Consider the following 19,880-nt stretch of genomic DNA (forward strand, 5'->3'; position numbering starts at 1 on the left):
ATCATATCTCAACATAATAAAAGCAATATATGACAAGTCTACATCATACTCAATGAAAAAAACTAAAACCATTTTTCCTAAGAACAGGAACAAGACATGGATGCCCTCTTTCACCACTCTTGTTCAACATAGTATTAGAAGCCCTAACCATAGCGATTAGACAATAAAAAGAAATAAAAGGCATCTAAGTTGGAAAGGAGAAAATAAACTGTCATTATTCGCAGATGACATTATATTGTACATAGAAAACCCTAAAGACTCCATCAAAAAATGACTATATTCAATACATAAATTCAGAATGTAGCAGGATACAAAATTAACACCCAGAAATTGATGGCATTTTTATACACCAACAATGAACTCTCACAAAGAAAAAGCAAGAAAACAATCCCATTTACCAAAATACTTTTTAACAAAAAATTAAGATAATTAGGAATAAACTTAACCAAGGTGGTAAAAGACCTGTACTAAGAAAACTATAGGACATTGAAAAAAGAGATAAGGAAGATATAAACAAGTGTAAGAATATACCATGTTCATGGATTGTTAGAATCAACATATTAAAATATTCAGACTACCCAAAGTAATCTATAGATTCAATGCAATTCCTAGTAAAATACCAAATACCTATTAAAATACAAGGAAAGTGAAAGAGAAACAGCACCAGCCCTGGCCTGGCGGTTCCACCGCCCCCTCTGCCCTCCCACTGCAGTCAGGAGCAGCACCTCTCCAGTACTAATTACTTTTAAAACTCTTTTTGTAAAGAGAGAGATTAAATTTTGGAGGTATTTCAGGATCCATTGGAATAACTTAAGTCATTTTTCAGTCAATTAAAAAGTCTCTTAAAATTTAAATATGAAAAGGTTGTAAAACAAGCTTCTATAATAATAAAAGCTTAATATGCTAATTAGAGCAGACATCCTTCCAGACAACCTTCCCGATTAACAAAGGGCTGCAAGGGAAGCCTGGGTTCCAGGTGCCAGAAGGAAGCCAGTGCCGGCAGCCGGGGGAAGAAAGGCCTACTCTTGTATGAATTTTGTGCATGGGGCCTCTAGTAATTATTATGATATACATTTTGTAAAAACTGGGTAAGACATCAGTTAAACTTTAAAATAGTGTTAGTATTAAATATTTTATCCAGACTACAAGATTTTCTTTAATTTACATAAGTATTTAATTTTTTAGGCCAGTAAATGATTATATCCTGTAATGCCATTTGGAGAGAGAAAATGCACAACACATAATACAAAGATGAATACATATCATACAAATGCTACAGACCATATACATAATTCAAGAGTAATTCACCTTTTTTCCTTAAATATATATTTCCATATTTTTTAATCCTGAGCAGCGAGGATATTTTTTTTTCATTGATTTTTAGAGAATGGGAGAAGTGAGGGGGGGAGAGAGGGAAACATCAATGTGACAGAGACACATCTATTGGTTGTCTCCCACACATGCCCTGACTGAAAGTGGGATCCGACCTGCAGCCCAGATACATGCCCTTGACTGGGAATCAAACCTGCAACCCTCTGATGCATAGGACAATGCATTAACCACTGAGCGCACCAGACATGGCTGTATTTTCATTTTTTAAATTAAAAGTAATTTAATGTATGAGAATTTTTAATGTATGGAAACCTCAATTTTCAATGATAGTGAAACATTAAGCAACCAATATTTCCTACAACTTTTATTAACATATTTTATTATTTTAAATTTAGGCACCCAGAGACCACTGCCATATGCCCATTTTAAAATGAGATTTCTAGTGAGATCTTGCTATTTCTGTAAAGCAATTACCAGTAACAGGATTTCTTTCAGGAGTATTATTTAACGAGAGCTGGGCTCCGGAAGTTTCTGGCCTTGGAAGCACAATTTCCCGTATTAATTGTAGTGGGTTTTCTGTTTTGAACATTGGCAGTCTGAGTAAATTCTCTAGGGAGGTAATGTAGTGGGTCAAAGTCTGCTGCTTATGAGTACCATGAGGCTCTTAGTCCTCAAGTGGTATTCAACCTTCTTACATGCCTTGATTTCTCTCCCTGGCTGTCTCATACAGCTGTGAGTGAGGATTCCAACCACTAGGTGACCAACCTTTATACGGGCATCCCTGGATGAGTCAATTTCTTAATTACAGTTGAGTTGGAGGTTCCCTATGGGGACCCTACACATCGTGAGGAATGACCTCTGACACCTCCATAAAGATTCTTACTCATCTAAGAGCATCTGAGATTCGGGCTGGAGGGAGGATGTGCCCCTTATCTTCAGAGCTGAATGAATCAATGAAATGTGATTTTATTGATTTCAGAGAGAGAGGAAAAAAGAGAGAAACATCATCGATGTGAGAGATATATCAATCAGTTGCCTCTTGTTCAACCCACAACCTGGACATGTGTCCAAACCTGGAATTGAACAGGTGACCTTTTGCTGCATGGTACAACATTCAGTGAAGGTAGTCACAATGGCCAGGACAAAGATTTTTTACCTGGTGTTTAACAGTGGCAATTTTAGAGGAGGCCTCAATGGAATATCTCAATAGAATATTCATCAACTCTCCAGGTGTGTCATTTGATATGCTGATGTATTACAATGAATGTATACAGTGATGTGGGTCATTCTCTGATCAGTTTCACCTTAAAAAATGTCACTGGAAAGGGATTTGAAGCAACATGGGTCTGCTGGGCATGGTCTGGAACATGTACCCCATTTGCTCCTAAGCATCCTAGGTTAGGGAAGATAAGTTCTTGTGATTTAGTAGTTGTGCCTATAAATTACTAGGCCCTGTTAGAGTCTCAGATTTCCCATTCCACTTGTCAAGGAATTTACCTAGCTTTTTAATAACATGCCTCAACTCTATAAACTTGGGGACTCTTGTTAGTATTGAACTCAACACAATGACCATCAGTTGACAGACACTAGACACCAGAGCCAAAATCAGGACCCCAAACACACACCCTGGACTCCAGAAGCTGTACCCTACAGCAACTACAAACCAAAAGCTGGACCCCGGCCCTGGGACTCAAACTCAAAGCGATTTCCCTGACTCAAGCATACTATGCAGCACAAAAGCCAGAAACCAGATGCCAGAGACTGACAGCTAATTCTTAAGACCAGATTCCATACACCAGAATTTGAATCTATAGCTGCACTTGGACTCCACACAAGAACCGCGGACACAAAGTCATACCCAAAGAGACCCAAAACGCCAGACACAGAGCCGAATACATATTTGATCTGAAACCACAGACCCTGGACATATAACAGGGATCTATAACTAAGATGCCATAGCCACAATGTGGAGTTAGAGACAGACAACAGACCTCAGTTGCCAGATGCCAGATGCAGGAACTGAACCAGATCCTCACATTGTACACAAATCCATGATTCAATAAAGGGAACCCATGTCACTCTAAGCCCAAGCAGCTAGTTTCACAAATACTTTTTGTATGACAATGTGAATGTATAAGAGGAAAAAGTACCTTGCAGAACTTCAAAATTCTACCAAACCCTGCAGTACTACACACAAAAGGCTAACAGAATGAAAAAATAAGAATAATGATTACCTTTGCTGGCAGGTATCCATGATCTCTTGGCTGCAGTGCTGTCAGAAGTTAACCATGTCACAGCCAATAATTTCACAAGGCCGGCTCTTATTTACCTCATACATTATAAATTCTAACAACTGGGTTAATAACCATGCTGACATGATCAAATTAACAAGAGATGTACAACGCTTAATCCATGCACAAGGAAAACTCACATACAAATGAATACCAAAGACAATGAGGTAATATTAGGAACAGAAAATGTTGGAAAATGGGGAAACAGGGTCTTAGATTGTAGAGGTGAAATGGGTAATATTTAGGAAAAGCACAGGCTATGTGGCATGTTAATTTTAGTTAGGTAATCCCAAAAACTATATGATGAGGGGGGTAAGATAGGCATATCAAGAAACTCCTGGTAGCCTGGCTGGTGTGGCTCAGTGGTTGAGCATCAACCCATGAACAAGGAGGTCATGGTTTGATTCCTTGTTAGTGCACATGCCCAGTTTGTGGGCTTGATCCCCAGTGTGGGGTGTGCAGGAAGCTGCCGATCTCTCATCATTGTTTCTATCTCTCCCTCTCCCTTCTTCTCTGAAATCAATAAAAATATATATTTTAAAGAAACTCCTGACCTCCCCCCACACAGACAGCACCTTTAGTCAGTGTGTGCTCTACCCTCAGGCTCCCCACAGAGCTGTCACACAGCACATGCTCTACCCCGAGCCCAGGTCAGAGCTACTGGTGTGACCTGGTATGCCCAGCCACAGGTCACAAGACCATGCTGCATGTGTGAGAGGGTCCTAGGGCGCCATCCTGCCTTCAGTGCTGGGGCTGCAGAGTGAATTGCATGCCACAGGGCTCTGGGTCCTCATGGGGAGTTGCAGGCCAGAGGAACTGTGCATGCACCCCCACCACCCCGAGAATCTGAAGTGGACAACTGAAGGACCAGAATCATGGGAGAAGGAAGTACAATTCAGAGCAGATGATAAAGGTGTGAAACTCAAGGCACACCCAGCCTCTGGTCTAGTGAGTCCCAGATCATTGGACTACTAGGGGATTCAAACCCTTGGATCCCAAGCAGGGAGTCCAGCATCAGGAAGAGGAGACAGCAAAAAGGAGGAGACAAAGAAAAAACCCCAAAGGATAGAAAAGGAGAAATCACCAGAAAAGGAAATGGAGGCAAGCAATATGTCAGAGAAATAATTCATAGTAAGGGTCATGCAGTTCCTAAACCAACTGGATGAGAAAATTACCAACATATGTAAGAATCAAGAAAAAATGAAGAATGATATAGCTAAAATAAAAACCACAATGTAAGGTTTCAATAGTAGACTAGAAAAAACAAAGAACCGAATCAGTGAGTTAGAAGACAGGGTTTTAAATATACCCAATCAGAACAGCAATTGGAGAAAAACTTTTAGAAATCAGGAGAAGAGCCTAAGGGAGACTTGGGACAACATGAAATGAAGCAACATCAATATAATAAGGGTACCAGAAGGGGAGGAAGAGGGGTAAGGATTAGAAAACCTATTTGAAGAAATAATGACAGAAAACTTCACTAACTTGGGGAAGAAAAAAGTCACACAAACAAAGAGAGTCCCAAACAAGATGAACCCAAAAACACCCACACCAAGACACATCATAATTACAATGGCAATTGTTAGTGACGAAGAGAGAATCTTAAAGGCTGCAAGAGAGAAATAGAGTTACCAACAATGAATCTCTCATTAGACTATCAACTTACTTCCCAACAGAAACACATCTGGCCAGAAGGGAATGGAATGAAGCATACAAAGTGATACAAAGCAATGGAATGACTTCAACAATACTCTTTCCAGTTAGGCTATCATTTAAATTAAAAGGGAAATCAGGAGCTTCACAGACAAGAAAAGGCTGAGGAAATTTATTACTATCAAGCCAGAAATGCAAGAAATGCTAAAGGGACTGTTGTAAAAAGAAGAAATAGGAAGAGAAGAAGGAACACATGCATAAAAATTAAAATTGCTACAAACAAGTACTTATCAATAATAACCTTAAAAATTAATGGATTAAGTGCTCCAATCAAAATACATCAAGTGGCTGAATTGAAATAAAACATGACCCATACATATGCTGTCTACAAGAGACCCACCTCAGAACAAGGGACTCACAATACTGAAAGTGAAGGAAAGGAAGAAATTTTTTCAGGCACATGGAAATGAATTAAAAAAAGCTGGGGTAGCAATACTTATATATCACAAAATAGACCTCAAAGTGAAGGCCATAACAAAAGATAAGGAAGGCTACTTTATAATACTAAAGGGATTGGTACAACAAGAGGATATAACCCTGGAAAACATATATGTTCCCAATGCAGGAGCATCCAAATACATAAAAAACTTCTGGAAGATATTAAGGGAGAAATCCACAGCAATACATTCATAGTAGTGAACTTTAATATCCCATTGACAACACTGGAGAAATCTAGACAAAAAAATCAACAAAGAAACTGCAATCTAAAGGACTCACTAGATCAGTTGGAATTAATTGACATCTTCAGAACATTTCACCCCCAAAGCCACAGAATATACATTCTTCTCAAGTGCATATGGGACATTTTCATAGACAGAGCACATATTAGGACAAAGGCTAAGTCTCTACAAATTCAAGAAGACTGAAATCATATCAAGAATCTTCTCAGATCACAATGGCATAATATTAGAAATCAACTACAATAAAAACAATTTTATAAAAATTAAACACTTGGAGGCTAAATAGCATGTTACTAAAGAATGATTGGGTTACCAAAGAGATCAAATAAGAAGTTAAAAACATCCTGGAAACAAATGATAATGAAAACACAACAATCCAAAAATGATGGGACACATTGAAAGCAGTCGGGAGAAGGAAGTTCATAGCACTACAGGTCTACCTCAGAAAACAAGAAAAACAGGTAATAAATTATCTAACCCTACAACTTAAAGAATTAAAAAGAGAGCAACAAGAACAGCCCAGAGTAATCAGAAGGAAGCAGATAATAAACATCAGAGCACAAATAAATGGCATAGAGGAAAAAAGATCAATAAAACCAAGAGCAATTCTTTGAAAAGATACACAAGATTGTTGAATTTCTAGCGAGGACCACCTAGAAGTAAAGAGAGATTGCCCAAATAAACAAAATCAGAAATGAAAGAAGTGAAGTAATAACCAACCCCACAAAAATAAAACGATTGTACAAAAAAATACTATGAACAATTCCATTACAACAAACTGGACAACCTAGAGGAAATGGACATGTTCCTAGAAAAGTACAATCTTCCAAATCTCAATCAGGAAGAATAAAAAAATCTGAAAAAGCCAATAACTATGGAGGAAATTGAAGCAGTCATCAAAAACCTTCCAGCAAACAAAATCCCTGAGCTGGACAGTTTCACAGGGGAGTTTCACCAAACATTCGAAGAACTAACATTACCCTCCTCAGACTATTCCAAAAAATTCGAGAGGAAGGAACACTTCCAAGCTTTTTCTATGTAGCCAGCATTACCCTAATCCCAAAAGCAGATAAAGACACCCCAAAGAAAGAGAATTACAAGCTAATATCCTTGATGAACATAGATGCTAATATACTCAACAAAATTCTAGCAAATTGGATCCAGCATTACATTCAAAAGACCATACACCATGACCAATTGGGATTTATTCCAGGGATGCAAGGCTAGTATAATATCCACAAATCAATCAACGTGATACATCACATATAAAAATTGAGAGACAAAAATCACCGAGTCATATCAATTGATGTAGAAAAAGCACTTGACAAAATCCAACACCCTTTCTTGATAAAAACTCTCAGATAAGTGGGAATAGAGGGATCATACCTCAACATAATAAGGGCCATATGACAAACCTACAGCCAACAGCATACTCAGAGGGCAAAAAATAAAACCATTTCCCCTAAGAACAGGAACAAGACAGGGATACCCACTTTCACCACTCCTGTTCCACATAGAACTGAAAGTGCTAACCATAGCCATCATACAAGAAGAAAAAATAAAAGGCATCCACATTGCCAAAGAAGAAGTAAAACTGTCATTATTCACAGATGACATGATATTGTACATAGAAAACCCTAAAGACTCCATCAAAAAACTACGAGGCTTAAATGAATTTGGCAATGTAGCAGGATACAAAATTAACACTCAGAAATGTATGGCTTTTTATACACCAATAATGAACTCACAGAAAGAGAAAGTAAAAAAAAAAAATTCAATTTATCGTTGCAAAAACAAACCAACAACAACAAAAAACAAAGATACCTAGGAATAAACTTAACTAAAGAGGTAAAAGGCCTGTACCCAGAAAACTACAGGACATTGAAAAAACAGATAAAGGAAGATGTAAACAAATGGAAGAGTATACCGTGTTCATGGACTGGTAGACTCAAAATCATTAAAATGTCTGTACTACCCGAAGCAATCTATAGATTCAATGCAATCACCATTAAAATATCAATGGCATATTTCATAGACCTAGAACAAACTCTCCAAAAATTCGTATGGTGCTGAAAAAGACCCCGAATAGCTGCAGCAATCCTGAGAAAGAGAAACAAATTTGGAGGAATCATAATACCAGATATCAAGATATATTACAAAGCCATTGTTCTCAAAACTGCCTGGTACTGGTACAAGAACAGACATATTGACCAATGGAACATAACAGAGAACCCATAAATCAACCCAAGCAATTATGCTCAATTTATATTTGACAAAGGAGGCAAAAGCATACCATTTAGTGCACAGGTAGACCCAGGGCCTGCAGCTTCCATAGGGCCTGGGTTGGGTTCCTCTCTAAGGCCAGGGTGGCCGCCATGGAGATCTGAGTTTTGCCCACTCATCTTGGGGGAACCTTCAGCACATCCTGGAAGAGATGTGGCCACCGGGGTGGTTTTGCAACTTTGAGAGCCACTCAGCACCCTCACGCTTCTTCTCCGCCAACTTGAGGAAGAAGTGAGAGACACTTCATCATGGTGGAAATACTAGTAGAAGCCCAGAGAGAGAAGAAAAGCTGTGTGAGGACACAGTGAAGAAGCGGACATCTATATACCAGGAAAAGAGTCCTTATGGAAATTCAACCGTGACAGTGACACCTTGATATTGGCCTTCTAGTCTTCAGAACTGAGGAGCAGCAGTCCCGTGAGCAATGTGCCCCCATCCGAGGAGCAGCAGCTGCATAAGCTGCCCGCCACAATCCAAGGATCAGCAGCTTTGTAAACAGCCTCCCCCTCTCCAAGGAGCAGCAGCTGGAAGATCAACCCAGCCACACCAGCCAGAGGAGCCACCACTGCTGCGAGCAGCGGCACAAGCAGCACCCACTAGAGGAGCTTCTGCTAAATGAGGAGCAACCGCCACCCAAGGAGCCACTGCTGCCTGAGGCACAGCCCCTGCATGACTCGACACCTAGGTCCTTCAGTAAGAGCAAAAATGGGGAGACAAAATCCCCAAAGGAAAGAAAAGAAGGAATTACCAGAAACTGAGCTAAGTGAAACGGAGGTATTCAATATGTCAGAAAAAGAATTCAAAATAAGTGTTATACAGTTCATAAACCAGATAGATGAAAAAATCAACAACTTATGTAAAAACCAAGAAGAAATAAACAGTGTGTAGCTTCAGTAAACAACACTAAGGAAAGTTTCAACAGTAGACTAGAAGAAGTGGAAGACTGAATTAATGAATTAGAAGACAGGGAAGAAAAATGCACCCAAACTGAACTGCAATTGGGGAAAAAAACTAAAAGACAGTAGGAGAGCCTAAGGGAACTTTTGGACAACATTAAATGAAGCAACATACAAATAATAGGGGTGCCACAACGACAGGAAGAGGAACAAGGTTTAGAAAACATATTTGAAGTAATAACGTCAGAAAACTTTCCTGATGTGGGGAAGAAAACAGTCACACAAGCACAGAGAGTCCCAAACAAGATGAACCCAAAAAGACCCATACCAAGACACATCGTAAATACAATGGCAATTGTTAACAACAAAGAGAGAATATTTTTTAAAGTTCTTTATTGATTAAGGTATTACATATGTGTCCTTATTTTCCCATTATCCCCCAACCCCCCCATTCATGCCCTTACCCCCCTGTTGTCTGTGTCCATTGATTAGGCTTATATGCACGCATATAAGTCCTTTGGTTAATCTCTTCCCCTTACCCCCACCATCCCCTACCTTCCCTGAGGTTTGACATTCTGATTGATGTTTCTCTGTCTCTGGATCTGTTTTTGTTCATCAGTTTATGTTGTATTCCATAAATTCCATAAATGAGCGAGATCATGTGATATTTATCTTTCTCTGCCTGGCTTATTTCACTTAGTATAATGCTCTCCAGCTCCATCCATGTTGTTGCAAATGGTAAGAACTCCTGCTTTTTTACAGCAGCGTAGCATTCCATTGGGTAGATGTACCACAGTTTGTTAATCCAATCATCTGCTGCTGGGCACTTAGGCTGTTTCCAAATCTTAGCTATGGTGAATTGTGCTGCTATGAACATAGGAGTGCATATATCCTTTCTGATTCGTGTTTCTAGTTTACAAAGAGAGAATCTTAAAGGCTGCAAGAGAGAGACAGAAAGTTATGTACAAGGGATCTCCCATTAGATTATCAAATGACTTCTCTACAGAAATACATCAGGACAGAAAGGAATGGAAGGAAGTTTACAAAGTGATGCAAAGCAAGGGACTGAATACAAGAATATTACATTCAGCAAGGCTAACATTCAAAATTGAAGGGGAAATAAGGAGCTTCACAGACAAAAAAAAAAAAAAAAGGTTAAGGGAGTTTATCACCACCAAGCCAGCAATGCAAGAAATGCTAAAGGGAATGGTATAAAAATAAACAATAAAAAGGGAAGGAGGAACACAGGCACAAATAATAAAAATGGCTACAAACAACTACCTATCAATAATAACTTAAAACATAAATGGACTAAATGATCCAATTAAAAGACACTGAGTGGCTGAATGGATAAGAAAACATGACCCATACATTTTCTGTCTACAGGAGACCCACCTTAGAACAAGGGACTCACACAGACTGAAAGTGAAGGGATGGGAAAATATCTTCCAGGCAAATGAAAAAAAAAAAAGCTGGGGTACCAATACTTATATATCACAAAATATACCTCACAATAAATGCCATAACAAGTGATAAAGAAGGCCACTACATAATACTAAAGGGATCGGTACTGCAAGAGGATATAACCCTGATAAACATATATGCACCCAATACAGGAGCACCCAAATACATTAAAAAGAAACCTCCTTGAAGATATCAAGGAAGAGACTGACAGCAATACAATCATAGTAGGGGACTGTAATAGCCCTTTGACATCACTGGAAAAATCATCTAGTCAAAAAATCAGTAAAGAAACAGCAATCCTAAATGACTCACTAGATCAGATGGACTTAATTGACATCTGCAGAACATTTCATCCCAAAGCCAGTAAATATACATTCTTATCAAGTGCACATGGGACATATTCAAAGATAGACCACATATTGGGTCACAGGCAAAGTCTCTTCAAATTCAAGAAGATTGAAATTATATCAAGCATCTTCTCAGACCACAATGGCATAATATTAGAAATAAACTACTATAAAAACAATTAAAAAATCAAACACTTGGAAGCCGAATAGCATTCTATTAAACAATGATTGGGTTACCAAAGAGATAAAGAAGAAATTAAAAACATTCTGAAAAAAATGATAATGAAAACACAACAATCCAAAAATCTATGGGACACCGTGAAAGCAGTTCTGAGAGGGAAGTTTATAGCTCTATAGGCCTACCTTAAAATACAAGAAAAAAATGATAATAAATCATCTAACTCTACAACTTAAAGAATTAGAACAAGAAAATCCCAGAGTGAGCAGAAGGAATGATACAATAAAGAGCAGAGCAGAAATAAATGACTTAGAGACAAAAAAACAACAACACACACAATACAAAAGATCAATGAAACGCAGAGCTCTTTCTTTGAAAGTATACACAAAATGGATGAACCTCCAGCCAGGCTCATCAAGAAGCAAAGAGAGAGGACCCAAATAAACAAAATCAGAAATGAAAGAGGTGAAATAACAACAGCCCTCACGGAAATACAAAGTATCCTATATAATAAAGAGCTAATATGCAAATGGTCATCACGCGGTCATGCCATCACGCCGTCACACCAGGGCTGGGGGACCTGAGGCCAGGCCAGGGGGCCCTGAAGCCATCCCCTCTTCCCCAGTGCCGAGGCTAGGGGACTGGAGGCCAGGAAAGAGGACCTGAGGCTGAGTCGGGGGACCTGAGTCCATGCCCCCCATCGAGTGGGGCTTGATGGGGGACTTTAGTCTGTGCCTCCTGCCCAGTGCCAGGCTGGGGGACCTGACGCTGCAACACCAGCCAATGTGGGGCTTGATAGGGGTTGGGCCAGCCGGGTCTGGGTCTCAAGTGATTTCAAAGCACACACGGGTGGGTGGGGACTTGACTCTGGGTCTTGTGGCATGCCCCAGATACTGACAGGAGGAAGATTTGAGATTTCCATATACATTTTACTAATTTTCTTTCATCTCTGACACTTCTATTATAGAGAAAGGTCAAATAGCAATATTAAAATATTTCCTTTACTTAATTCCCTTTTAATGTGCATGAATTTCAAGCACCAGGCCACTGGTTGTAAAAAAAAAAAAAATACTATGAACAACTCTATTCCAACAAACTAGACAACCTAGAGGAAACGGACATATTCCTAGAAAAATACAAGATTCCAAAACTCAATCAGAAAGAATCTAAAAATCTCAATAGGCTGATAACTATGGAGGAAATTGAAGCAGTCATCAAAAAGCTTCCAGCAAACAAAAGCCCAGGTCCAAGTGGCTTCACAGGGGAGTTTTACCAAACATTCAAAGAAGAACTAAAACCTATCCTCCTCAGACTATTCCAAAAAAATTAAAGAGGAAGCAACACTTCCAAGCTCATTCTATGAAGCCAACATTACCCTAATACCAGATAAAGACACCACAAAGAAAGAGAATTATAGGCCAATATCCCTCATGAATATAGTTGCCAAAATCCTCTACAAAATTGTAACAAATCAGATCCAGCATTACATCAGAAAAATTCATATATCATGAACAAGTAGGATTTATCCCAGGGATGCAAGAATGGCACAATATCCACAAATCAATAAACATAATACATCACACAAATTAAGAGATAAAAATCACATAGTCCTGTCAATTGATGCAGAAAAAGCTTTTGACAAAAATCTAACATTATTTCTTGATAAGAACTCTGAGCAAAGTGGGAATGGAGGGATCATACATCAACATAATAAAAGCCTTCCTTATACGACAAACCTCAGCCAACAGCATACTCAATGGGCAAAAACTAAAACCATTTCCCCTAAGAACAGGAACAAGACAGGGATGCGCACTGTCACCACTCCTGTTCCACATAGTACCAGAAGTGCTAGTCATAGCAATTAGACAAGAAGAAGAAAAAAAAGATATCCAAATTGGAAAAGAATACATAAAACTGCAATTATTCACAGGTGACATGATGCTGTACGTAAAAAACCCCCAAACACTCCATAAAAAATTATTAGACTTAATAAATGAATTTGGCAATGTAGCAGGATACAAATTTAATGCAAGGAATCTATGGAATTTTTATACACCAATAGTGAACTTACAGAAAGAAAGGTTTAAAAAATCCCATTTACCATTGCACCAAAAACATTAAGATACCTAAGAATAAACTTAACTGAGGAGGTAAAAGACCTGTACTCAGAAAACTACAGGACACTGAAAAAAGAGATAGAGGAAGACATAAACAGATGGAAGAACATACCATAGAATCAACATCATTAAAATGTCCATAGTACCCAAAGCAATCTATAGATTCAATGCACTCCCCATTAAAATGCCAATGGCATATTTCACAGTCCTATAATGAACTCTCCAAAAATTCATCTGGGATGAAAAAAAAAGACTCCAAATAGCTGCAGCAATCCTGAGAAAGAAGAACAAAGTAGGAGGGATCTCAATACCAGATATCAAGCTGTATTACAAACTCACTGCTCTCAAAACTCCCTGGAACTGGCACAAGAACAGACATGTAGATCAATGGAACAGAACAGAGAACCCAGAAATCGACCCAAGCCACTATGTTCAATTAATATTTGACAAAGGAGGCAAGAGCATACAATGGAGTCAAGACAGTCTCTTCAATAAGTGGTGTTGGGGAAATTGGACAGATAAATGCAATAAAATGAAACTAGACCACCAACTTACATCAGACACAAAAATAAACTCAAAATGCATAAAGGACTTAAATGTAAGATAGGAAACCATAAAAATATTAGAAGAATCCACAGGCAGCAAAATCTCAGACATATGCCAAAGCAATATCTTCATCGATATAGCTCCTAGGGCAATAGAAACTAAAGAGAAAATAAACAAATGGGACTACATCAAAATAAAAAGCTTCTGCACAGCAAAAGAAATCATCAAGAAAACAACGAGAAAGCCCACTACATGGAAGAACATATTTACCAACGTTATCACCGATAAGGGTTTAATCTCCAACATTTACAGGGAACTCATACAAATTAACAAAAGGAAGACAAACAACCCAATCAAAAAATGGGCAACAGATCTAAATAGATATTTTTCATAGGAGGACAGAAGGAAGGCCAAGAGACATATGAAAACATGCTCAAAGTCACTAATCATCCGAGAGATGCAAATCAAAACGACAATGAGGTACCATCTCACACCTGTCAGAATGGCAATCATCAACAAATCAACAAATGACAAGTGTTGGCAGGATGCAGAGAAAAAAGAACCCTCATGCACTGCTGGTGATAATGCAGACTGGTGCAGCCACTGTGGAGAACAGTATGGAGTTTCCTCAAAAAACTAAAAGTGGAACTGCCATTTGACCCAGTGATCCCACTTCTAGGACTATATTCCAAGAAACTAGAATCATCAGTCAGAAAGAATATATGCACCCCTATGTTCATAGCAGAACAATTTACAATAGCTAAGATTTGGAAACAGCCTAAGTGCCCATCAGCAGATAAGTGGATTAAAAAACTGTGGTACATCTACACAATGGAATACTATACTGCTGTAAAAAGGAAGGAACGCCTACCGTTTGCCACAGCATGGATGGTCCTGGAGAGAAAGATAAATATCACATTATCTCACTCATTTGTGAAATATAATGAACAACATAAACTGATGAACAAATATCGATCCAGAGACTTAGAAGCATCAAACAGACCATCCAACCTCAGAGGGAAGGCAGGGGAGGGTGGGAGAGTGAGGTAAGAGATCAACCACAGGACTTGTATGTATGCATATAAGCATAACCAATGGACAAAGACAATAGGGAGTGAGGGCATGTGCTGAGGGGGTGGGAGCTGCCAGGGAGAGGCCAATTGGAGAAATGGAGACATATGTAATTCTTCAAACAATAAAGAATTTTAAAAAATTAAAAGAAACCCCTGGTAAAGTTCTCTTCTAACACCAGTGTTTTCCAACTAAATCTTTTAGAAAGGAATGGGAGACAATTTTTATTTCTTAACAATGAGCTTAAAATCAGTACATCCAATGTAAAATTTTGGTACTCTTTGAAACTTTATTTATTTATTTATTTTCTCTTGGTACACATGAATTTAGCTTTTGTTTTATTGCCATTGATTGCTAAGGAATTTTAAGATAAAAATACAAAGTCATTAACATCAAGAGACACAAGGGCACTTTGGATTCCAAAATATCTTTATAATGGGGGAGTAAGTAAGGGGAACCTCACGTGTCACTTGCTTATTTTTTAAACTATTACTCTTTCAATTCTAATCTTTGAATAAAATATTTTTTCTACAATATAAAATGACTTTTTCGATAAAAATCAGCACAGTAACATTGTCTATTTTACAATAAATCTGAAAGGAAAATTTGGAAAAGAATATTCTTACACCATATAACATAACTTGTTTTTTTAATTGAAATTTTTTTGTTAATTGCCTTATCACCTAAATCAGTGAATAAGAATGCTCAGCTTCCAATCCATGAATATAGAATACAATATAATTTATTCTACATTTTGCTTCAAAGTTACAGAGATGACATCCATCCTATCCAATAAAAGAGTGATATGCAAATTGACCGTACCTCCGCCACACCCACAAGCCACGCCCACCAGCCAATCAGGAGTGAGTATACAAATTAACCCAACCAAGATGGCTACGGCCACGGAGAGAGCAGGAGGCTTGGGTTTCCCCGGCAATGGAGGAAGCCAAGTTTTCCTGCACACCCTGGCCAGCCCAGGCCTCTGCTCAAGGCTACAAAATTTCCGTTATAGAAGATAAATCAATCCCAACAAAAATGGCGGCGGCCACGGAGCAAGCAGGAGGCTTGGCTCTGCTCAAGGCTACAAAGTTTCAATTATAGAACATAAATATATCCCAGATACCAGGGCCTCTGCTTGGGTTGCAGGGGGCATGGCCGGCCTGCAAACCACCGCAGGCCCCTCACCCAGGCTGCCCCACACCCCAAGAGAACCCCCACCCTGATCTGGGACACCCTTCAGGGCAAACCAGCCGGCCCCCACCCATGCACCAGACCTCTATCCTATATAATAAAAGAGTAATGTGCAAATTGACCATCACTCCAACACACAAGATGGCTGCCCCCATGTGGTCAAAGATGGCTGCCCCCATGTGGACACAAGATGGCTGCCACAGATGGCCAGCAGGGAAGGGCAGTTGGGAGGGACCAGGTCTGCAAGGGAAGGCAGTTGGGGGTGATCAAGCCTGCAGGGGAGAGCAGTTAGGGGTGACCAGGCCTGCAGGGGAGGGCAGTTAGGGGTAAACAGGCTGGCAGGGGAGCCGTTAGGCATCAATCAGACTGGTAGGGGACTGGTTAGGGGGTGATCAGGCTGGCAGGCAGAAGGGGTTAGGAGCAATCAGGAAGGCAGGCAGGCGAGCAGTTGGGAGCCAGCAGTCCTGGATTGTGAGAGGGATGTCTGACTGCCCGTTTAGGCCCGTTTCTACCAGGATCTGGCCTAAACGGGCAGTCGGACACCCCTCAAGGGGTCCCAGATTGCAGAGGGAGCAGGCTGAACTGAGGGATACACACGCCCGTGCAAGAATTTCGTGCACCGGGCCTCTAGTATAATTATAAAGCCTACTCTACATTTTCAAGTTCTCAATCCAAATATATAGATTAGAACAGGTCACTTTATTACTGACAACATTCATGGAAGGGCCAGATTCCTCATAAAAAGACAAAATAAGTTTGATTGGGAGCTGGCCATTGCCCTACTCACCCATCAACAGAATTATGGAAGTCAAGAGGCAATATTTTTTCCTTTTTAAAATAGCAAAGGAACAAAAGAAGATTGGCTGTCTGTTGAGTGGGCCCCACATTAGAGTGCATAGCTCATCAGTATCAAAGCTCGCACCTGTGAGCAGTTAACTTCCTAAGAGCACTCACTGGGCATTATGTCATCTGTACTACAGCTTTCACCATGTAAAGTATTTGAAAATACTTTATGCTCAAAATATACACTGAGTGGCCAGATTATTATGATCTCTGAATGCATAATAATCTGGCCACTCAGTGTATATCCTATATTATAAAAAGCTAATATGCAAATTGTCCCCTCGACCAGCAGGCAGGCTGGTCAACCACCCATATCCCCTCCCCCTGGCCAGGCTGGCCGGACCCCACCCATGCACAAATTCATGCACTCACTGGAACTTTAATATATATATATGAGTGTGTGTGTGTGTGTGTGTGTGTGTGTGTGTGTGTGTATATATATATATATATATATATATATATATACTAGAGGCCCGGTGCATGAAATTCTTGCATGGGGGAGGGGTGTCCCTCAGTCCAGCCTGCACCCTCTCCAATCTGGGACCCATTGAGGGATGTCTGACTGCCCCTTTATGCCTGACCCTAGGATCGGGCCTAAACGGGTAGTCGGACATCCCTCTCACAATCCAGGACTGCTGGCTCCCAACTACTCTCCTGCCTGCCTTCCTGATTGCCCCTAACCCCTTCTGCCTGCCAGCCTGATCACCCCCTAACCAGTCCCCTGCCAGCCTGATTGATGCCTAACGGCTCCCCTGCCAGCCTGTTTGCCCCTCACTGCCCTCCCCTGCAGGCCTGGTCACCCTTAACTGCTCTCCCCTGCTGGCCTGGGTCCCCCCCAACTGCCATTCCCTGCTGACCCCGTCACCCCTAACTTCCCTGCTCTGCAGGCCTGGTCACCCCAACTGCCCTCCCCTGGTGGTCATCTTGTGGCGGCCATCTTGTGTCCACATGGGGACAATCATCTTTGACCACATGGGGGAAGCCATCTTTTGTGTTAGAGTGATGGTCAATTTGCATATTATTCTTTCATTAGATAGGATTAGATAGGATAGAGGCCTGGTGCACGGATGGGGGCTGGATGGTTTGCCCTGAGGGTGTCTCGGATCAGGATGGAGGTTCTCTTGGGGTGTGGGGCCGCCTGGGTGAGGGGCCTATGGTGGTTTGCAGGCTGGCCACGGCCCCCAGTGACCCAAGAAGAGGCCCTGGAATCTGGGATTTATTTATGTTCTATAATTGAAACTTTGTAGCCTTGAGCGGAGCCAAGCCTCCTGCTCGCTCCGTGGCCGCCCCCATTTTTGTTGGGATTTATTTATCTTCTATAATTGAAACTTTGTAGCTTTGAGTGGAGGCCAAGGCAGGCCAGGGCTGCAGAAACTTGGCTTCCTCCATCGTCAGGAGCAACTCAAGCCTCCTGCTCTCTCCAGCTCCATGGCTGCCGCCATTTTTGTTGGGATTTATTTATCTTCTATAATTGAAACTTTGTAGTCTTGAGTGGAGGCCTGGGCCAGCCAGGGCAGGCGGAAAGCTTGGCTTCCTTTTTTGCTGTGGAAACCCAAGCCTCCTGCTCTCTCTGTGGCCGCAGCCATCTTGGTTGGGTTAATTTGCATACTCGCTTTTTATTGGCTGGTGGGCATGGCTTGTGGTATAGCGGAGGTACGTTCAATTTGCACTGCGTGGCCAGAAAATTATGCGTTCAGAGATCATAATAATCTGGCCACTCAGTGTATAGTATTCATTCCTTGTCCTTGAGGATCCAAGTATCTATACTAATATAAACCTAGGTGGCCCTCGCATGTGACGTAGCCACAAGATGGCTTCCACAAGATGGCTGCCACAATATGGCCAAGTGCACAGAGGAGGCGGGGCCCAGCAGCAACTTCGTGAGTTGAGGCCTGGGGGTCCCAGCATCTCCTCTGCCTCACGAAGAGCAGGCGGGTCCTGTTGGAGAAGGCAGGTTGAGGCAGGGGAGGGCAGTTGGGGGGAATCAGGCCAGCAGGGGAGCAGTTGGGTGTCAATCAGGCCGGCAGTGGAGTGGTTAGGGGGTGATCAGGCTGGCAGGCAGGTAGGCAGGCAAGCGGTTACGAGCCAGCAGTCCTGGATTGTGAGAGGGATGTCCAACTGCCGGCGTAGGCCTGATCCTGTACATCCCCCAAGGGGTCCCAGATTGGAGAGAGTGCAGGCTGGGCTGAGGGACACCTTCCCCCCACCCCTGTACACGAATTTCATGCACTGGGCCGCTAGTAAATCTAACATGATAATGGGCTTCTTCAGTCCAAAGGCAGGACTTCTTTGCAGTAGAGTGTCTCCAGTGTTTCACAAAAATAAATAAAAGCAGCAGCTAACATCTTTTCAGCTTCTTGACCTCTCCTTATTTCGTTGCTTCTTCCTCCCATCTCATTTCCTCTAAGTCATGTTGCATACCTGGTCTTAAACACTTTGCTTCTTCATCTTTGTAATTTATTTTCGTCATAGCCAAAGAATGTGCTTAGATATTTCTTCCTGATATTCTCCTTCATCATTGATAAAATCTTCCATTTTGGAGTCATAGTTCTCATCTTCCTCCTTTTCATATTCTCACTGTCTTTTGTAACCACCAGGGAAGGGAAACCCTTGAGAACGTTGCGCAGATCTGTAACCAGCTAAAGAAGGCTTCATTCCATTCATCTGTCCATTGGTGGGCCAGGTAATGATATTCTTAGAAGATATTGTTTCTGAGACAAAAGTGCATTTGCGTTTATGGGGGGATCTAAGCTACTAACTAATCACCCAGGTCCCAAGGTGCTCACTGGTCTTCTAGGGCCTGAACTGCTGACAGTCTGTCCAGCTGAAACTGTGCCACTTACTGATCGCCCAGAGCCACTGACTGACCGCTTGGGGGGCACTGAGCCACTCATTGGTCATCGGTTATGTGGATTGTGCACAGGCCAC

The 19,880-nt window shown here is 41.0% G+C and overlaps 1 pseudogene across 1 annotated transcript; it reads right to left on the reverse strand.

Moving 5' to 3' along the window:
* Nucleotides 1-19,320: 19,320 nt before the first annotated feature.
* On the reverse strand, nucleotides 19,321-19,846 carry LOC308256630 (protein SPT2 homolog; annotated as a pseudogene). The gene has a single exon. The product of its transcript is annotated as a protein SPT2 homolog (transcript).
* Between the last annotated feature and the right edge of the window lie 34 nt (nucleotides 19,847-19,880).

Source organism: Plecotus auritus, assembly GCF_963455305.1.
Source record: "Plecotus auritus genome assembly, chromosome: 8".
Taxonomy (NCBI): Eukaryota; Metazoa; Chordata; class Mammalia; order Chiroptera; family Vespertilionidae; genus Plecotus; species Plecotus auritus.